Source organism: Humulus lupulus, chromosome 3 (genome assembly GCF_963169125.1).
Source record: "Humulus lupulus chromosome 3, drHumLupu1.1, whole genome shotgun sequence".
Classification (NCBI taxonomy): Eukaryota; Viridiplantae; Streptophyta; class Magnoliopsida; order Rosales; family Cannabaceae; genus Humulus; species Humulus lupulus.
Window position 1 is genome coordinate 73771878 of NC_084795.1, and position 7029 is coordinate 73778906.

Here is a 7029-nt window from a genome sequence, read left to right on the forward strand (position 1 = left end):
ATTCGTTCTAGCTCGAACCAGAGGTAAGAAAACTGCACCCCACACGTGACATGCATGGTTATTCATGAGGCATGTGGTTGAATGAATATGGACATGAATTGATTATGGAATACTTAGCATATGTTGCTCACTTGTGCATGGTACTGACTTATTAGTCAGATTTGGCAAAGGTGCTAGTATCAACTGTGAAGCTGTGACTTATTAGTCAGGTTCGGTAGTGGTACTGGGCACTGCTCACGCTGCACTGACTTATTAGTCAGAACGGCCTTAGCGTGTTAACGCAAGCCAATAAAGATTAGATCTAATCGACTATCAGCATTGAATGACTCACAGAGCATTAATGCCAGACCAACCCCGATGGTCGATGAATGAAATAAGCGCTTGGAGGCTAGTGGCTTACCTAGCAGCCACTCTCCCACTTGAAACAGTGACATGTTTGTTAGTCACTCAGTATGGTTTACCAGAACCTGTTGAAGGCTAGTGGCTTACCTAGCAGCCACTCTTCCATTTGAATTAGTGACTTGCTTGTCAGTCACTCAGTATGGTTTATCAGGACCTCATGTGATGTTCACTCACTTGTTTGAAAGCTTTATGCTCAGTGTGATTATAATGATTATCATTTGATAATGTTTATGAACAGTGTTATGTTTTCTTGCTGGGCTTTGGCTCATGGGTGTTATGTGGTGCAGGTAAAGGGAAAGAAAAGCTCACCTAGCCTTGAGTGGAGAGCTTAGGTGGTGATGTGTACATATGCGGTCGCTTGACCACCACGGCCAAGGAGTTCTCAGAGGAACTAGGGGGTTTACCCTATTTTTGCTGCTTAGGTCGGCGGGATTGTAAATTTAAAACAGTAATGACCATTTTGTACTAAAAGCGACTTAAAAATGTTTTGATTAGCTCTGCAGAGCAGTTTGTAATGAAATTATCCATTTCCCTTTTTATTGGTTTTATACCTTAACCTGTTAATTACACTTAGAGCACGTTTTTGACCAAATGACTCAGGTAGTGAGTCAAATTTTCGGTCCACCGTAACTATTATGGGGTAACCAGGGCGTTACAGTCATGATTTCAACCATTTGACTATTTTAGGATTATTTTGAAGCATCAAAATCACATATATACAAAATAATATTGCATTGAACCGTAGAGCATTAGATGAAAAATACAAATCTCTACTTTGGGACATTCATTGCATAATTTGCCTTAATTTTAGACCACATTTGCACTTACGTTCACTTAACCAGGGAAATAAATATTTTTCAGTAATGAAATTGGATATGAGTAAGACATATGATCAAGTTGAATGGTCTTTCTTAGAGATGGACATGCTCAAACTTGGTTTTGCCACACCTTGGGTTAATTTGTTGATGAATTGTGTTCATTTTGTTCCCTATTCATTTAATATTCACGGCAAGGTCAATCACGTGTGCTTTCATCTTCAACTCTTTCTTATCTACAAAATATTGACTAACACAAAAAATCCCTTCAACAATACTTGTTGCATTTGAGCTTGATGTAATACTAACATGACTTGTTTCATTACAATGATCATCATGGCATACATGAGGAAGTGGACCATGATTTTCTTCAATAGTGTGAGGTGCGGAACTAGAATCAGGAACATTACATGTGTAGACACCATCAAAGTAATCATCAAAAGTTCTATTTTCATGACATGGGACATTCAAATTTACCTCAACAAGACCATCATCAATATTGTTTCTTTCCCCCTCTTCAACATCATCGTATTTGTCATCATCATCATCATCTAAGCCAACATCGTTATCATTGTTTAAACCAACATCATCAAAATCATCATCACTAGAAAGGTCTGCAATAGAATCAACCTTTGTAGTAGAATTAATATTAGTAACAAGTTTATCCTTAGTGAATGCATTTTCCATCTTCTTTATCAAACCCACTCATAATGGAATCAGAACACACTCTTGCCATGTAAAGAAACTAACAATGTCTCTACTATTATTTATTGCAATCAATTCAATTTCCACCATCGTCGTTACCTTGTAAGTTGTAACGCCCTAATTTCTCATAGATTACCGAGAACACAGTGTTGGGTCATAATCGTAAATATTGCTCTTTTATTTAATAAAAACTTAAAAATAAATACATGGATCCATGGTTTTATAAAAATAAAATACTTGTCTTTAACATAAAAATGAGCAACATTTAAATAAAACAAACTTAAAAAAAAATTTGGCCCGCTTGATCTTGCTCGACTATATGGTCCCCAACGAATACATGACGAAGCTCTTAGGTCCCACTCGCCACCGACCTTTCTATCCTTAATTTCCTGAAATAACAACATCATAAGGAGTGAGCTTCTAAGCCCAGTAAGGAAAATACAAACAAGGGTTAGTCATATAATCAAACATAACATATATTCACCAAAGTCATACAAACACAACATCTAGATCATATCATATCTTAAGTCATAATTCTAAATCATAATCTAAGCCATAAATCATACCCTAAGTCATAAGTCATAGGTCATAAGTCATAAGTCATAGATCATAAATCATAGGTCATAAATCATAACTATAGGTCATATATCATAATCATAACTAAAAATAACAAATCAGATATGATAAAAAGATAAGTGCTTATACAGGGGAGGCAATTAAGCCCCGGACAAAATTTTGTCATACACCGGACATAGGTCCGCATAAAGTTTTGGCAACCGAGCCTACCGGACATAGTCCGTCATACATCATTGGACACCTTAGGTCCAGACACACTTACCCCTTTATTGTACCTGAAATGTTAGGTCATACAAACATAAACTATATCATACATTACATAAACTAGATCATAATACTAAACTATCTAATTTTCCTTACCAACACCGGGATAATTGAGAACAAATGCAGAACTTGGAACACTCCTAAAACCAGCAATAAAAATAGTGAGTATTTCTAAAGGACAGAGATGAAAGGAATAGCACTAAACCACCAAGAGGAAACTTACCGAATAGACACCTTAAGTTCAAAGAACTTAAAATCCTAACCACAAAACCATAACAAAAGTTAGAACCTGAATGAAACTAAGGAATCAAATAGAATGAAACTTAAGAATAAGAGTACCTCAGTTGACCTTATGGATTAGTCTAACTCCAATACCGAAACAGTCTAACCTCACTTCCCAAAGTGTTTTATAAAGCTTAAGAATAGAAAATCTTTTTCCCAACCCAAGTGTTTATCACTCTTATGGTCTCACTAGCACCTTGGAGTCTGATCACAGCTAAAGAGTAAGTGAAAGGGCTGGGTCCTAAATCTTATTTTTAGAGTTCTAGGAATAAAAATCTTCTTTTTGGCTTGAATAAAAATAATGAATTTTATTGAAGATATTTGAATATTCGTCAGTCAAAGGCTTAGGACTTGGTCAAATTGTTCAGAGAGAGGTTTAAGGAGTCAAAGCTTGATTTTTAAAATTAAAAACAAAAATAATAAAAACAAAAAGAATCTTAACTTCTAACTCCCTAAATCTCGTAACTCTAAACTTACTTGCAGTAAAATCAACATAACTGGAGCTGTAGGATTTTGATTTAGACCATATTTATATCGTTAGAAAGATAATTCAATTATCTACAACTTTCTAGAAATACTATTTTTCAAAATTCATAACATAACTAGGTAAAAAATAGGTCAGAAGTTACAGTACCCTAAAGTTATGGAAAATCTATTTAATTATCTAAATATCAACCTAATCCACAAATAAATAAAATTGTGACAAATGTCATGCTCCTAACAGATTCTGGTGAAGACTAAGTCTTATATTTCCCTTATTTTATCATTAAAATAATAATTACTTAATAATCATGCATATGACAAGTGTCATAATCCTATTTGGCTCTATTTAAACCTTAGGAATAACCATACTCATGACAAGTGTCATATTCTTATTGGCTCTATCTAAACCTTAGGTTATAATAATTATCATATTAATAACCAACAATATTAATCAAACCTTATGTTATAATTAATATTCTTAAACTATAGGTTAAACTTATAAAATTCATAATTATTGCTATGAGTTTCCAACTAAGTCCCGGTTTGAACCAAAATCCATGGAATCTAAAATACTACAACTACTACTATCTAGCTAACTAAGTAAAATTTCAGGACGCTACAATTCTCCCCTATTTAAAAGAATTTCGTCCTTGAAATTTACTGACCAAACATCTCGGGATACTGCTCCTTTACACATTCCTTCAATTCCCATGTGGCCTCTCTTTCTGTGCTATTGCTCCACAAGATTTTAACCATAGGAACATTTTTGGACCTTAACTCCTTAGTTCCCCATTCTAGAACACGTACTGGCTGTTCTTCATAACTAAAATCTTGTTTTAACTCTAGAGCCTGGTAATCAAGCACATGGGATGGATCTGATATGTATTTTCTCAACATCGATACATGAGAAACGTTATGCGTTTCAGCTAATGATGGCGGTAAAGCTAACCGATATGCTACATGCCCTACTTTTTCCAATATCTCAAAAGGACCTATAAACCTCGGTCTTAACTTTCCTTTCTTTTCGAAACACATAATCCCCTTCATTGGAGAAATTTTGAGAAAGACTTGGTCGCCTACTGAAAACTCAACACTTCGTCTCTTCGCGTCGGCATAGCATTTCTGGCGATTTTGAGCGGCAACCATTCGTTGTCTTATCTTTCTACTGCCTCTGTTGCTTCTCTTACAGCCTCGGGTCCTAAGCATCATCTTTCACCCACCTCATCCCAATGAAGTGGTGATCGGCACTTCCGTCCATATAGCATCTCATAAGGTGCCATGCCTATCGTCGCTTGATAACTATTGTTGTAAGAGAATTCTATTAATGGAAGATACTTGCTCCATGATCCTGAGAAGTCTAAAGCACACGCTCTCAGCATATCTTCTAATATTCGTATGGTGCGTTCTGACTGACCATCGGTTTGAGGGTGAAATGCCAAACTTAGTTTTAACTTAGTGCCCATTGCGCGATGTAAACCTTCCCAGAACTTTGATGTGAAAACCGATCCTCTATCAGAGACTATCATCTTTGGAACTCCATGTAGTCTCACTATCTCCGCCACGTAAAGCTCTGCGTACTACTCAACATTATAAACTGTTCTTACTGGTAAGAAGTGAGCAGATTTTGTGAGTCTATCTACTATCACCCAAACAGAGTCATGCTGCTTGGTGGTCCTTAGTAATCCCGTCACGAAGTCCATCGCTATATCTTCCCATTTCCATTCGGGAATCTCCAATGGTTGCAAAGTTCCAGCGGGTCTTTGATCTTCGGCTTTAACATGTTGACATGTAAGGCATTTCGCTACAAATTCTGCTGTGTCTTTCTTCATCCCCGGCCACCAGTACATTGTCTTGACATCGTTGTACATCTTGGTCGCTTCGCAAGGTGTACATCGTTGTACAACGGGTGAAGTGAATATGGAGTAGTGTGCGCTTCCTTCATAATACTTTCTCTTAATTTACCATTATCGGGCTCACATATCCGATTCCTATATCGTAGCATGCCTTCTTTTGTCAAGGAGAAATCAGCATTCTCTGAGCTTTGTAGTGATGCCTTCATCTTAAGAAGAAACTCGTCTTCTTGTTGTTTCTCCTTTATTTCCTCCATTAGAGTTGAATTGATCGTGAGGTCAGCTAGTTGTCCAGTTATTAGCTCAATTCCGGACCTCTTAATATCATCTTGTAAGTGTTGACAAGCTTCCGTAACTCTGCCTACTAAGTGCATCTGCCACGACGTTAGCCTTTCCTGGATGATATAAGATCTCACAATCATAGTCCTTTACTAACTCCAGCCATCTTCATTGCCTCATATTGAGCTCCTTCTGCGTCAAGAAATAATTTAGACTTTTGTGGTCCGTATAGATTTCGCACTTTTCTCCATACAGATAGTGCCTACAAATCTTTAAAGAGAAAACTACCGCTGCTAACTCTAAGTCGTGGGTCGGATACCGATGCTCGTACTCCTTTAGTTGTCTCGAGGCATAGGCGACCATTCTTTCGTCTTGCATCAAAACACATCCAAGTCCCTGCTTTGACGCGTCGCAATATACTACAAACTTTCCCTTATTATTTGGGATGCATAGAACTGGGACTGATATAAGCTTGTCCTTTAACGTTTGGAAGCTTTCTTCGCATTTCTCCGTCCATACAAATTTTTGTTGCTTCCGTGTCAAATTTGTTAAGGGTGTAGCTATTCTGTAGAACCCTTCAACAAATCGCCTATAGTATCCTGCCAATCCCAGAAAACTTCTCACCTCCGTGGCAGTCTTGGGTTTGGGCCAATCCTTCACTGCTTCGATCTTGGCTGGATCTACTTCCACGCCATTTTTAGACACAATGTATCCTAGAAATGCCACCTTCTCTAACCAGAATTCTCATTTCTTAAACTTAGCGTATAATTGATGACCTTCGAGTCGTCCAACGTTAGTCGCAGGTGCTCTTCATGCTCGACTTTCGTTTTTGAGTAGATCAATATGTCGTCTATAAACGCCACAACAAACTTATCCAGGTAGTCCTTAAATACATGGTTCATAAAATCCATGAACGCTACTGGTGCATTTGTTAAGCCAAAAGACATTACCAGAAACTCGTAGTGTCCATATCTAGTCCGAAAAGCCGTCTTTGGGATATCTTCTTTTCGTACTCTTAGCTGATGATACCCTGACCTCAAATCTATCTTCGAGAATAATGTAGATCCTTGTAGTTGATAAAAAAGATCGTCTATTTGAGGTAAAGGGTATTTGTTCTTGATTGTCACTTTATTAAGTTCTCGATAGTCGATGCACATCCTCATACTCCCGTCCTTCTTTTTGACAAAAAGCACTGGCACTCCCCAAGGCGAATAGCTCGGTCGGATGAAACCCTTGTCTAAAAGCTCCTGCAGTTATATCTCTAACTCTTTTAGCTCAGTAGGCGCCATTCTATAGGGAGATTTCGAGATTGGTGTCGTCTCAGGTGCCAATTTTATTTCAAACTTGATTTCCTTACTCGGAGGTAATCTCGG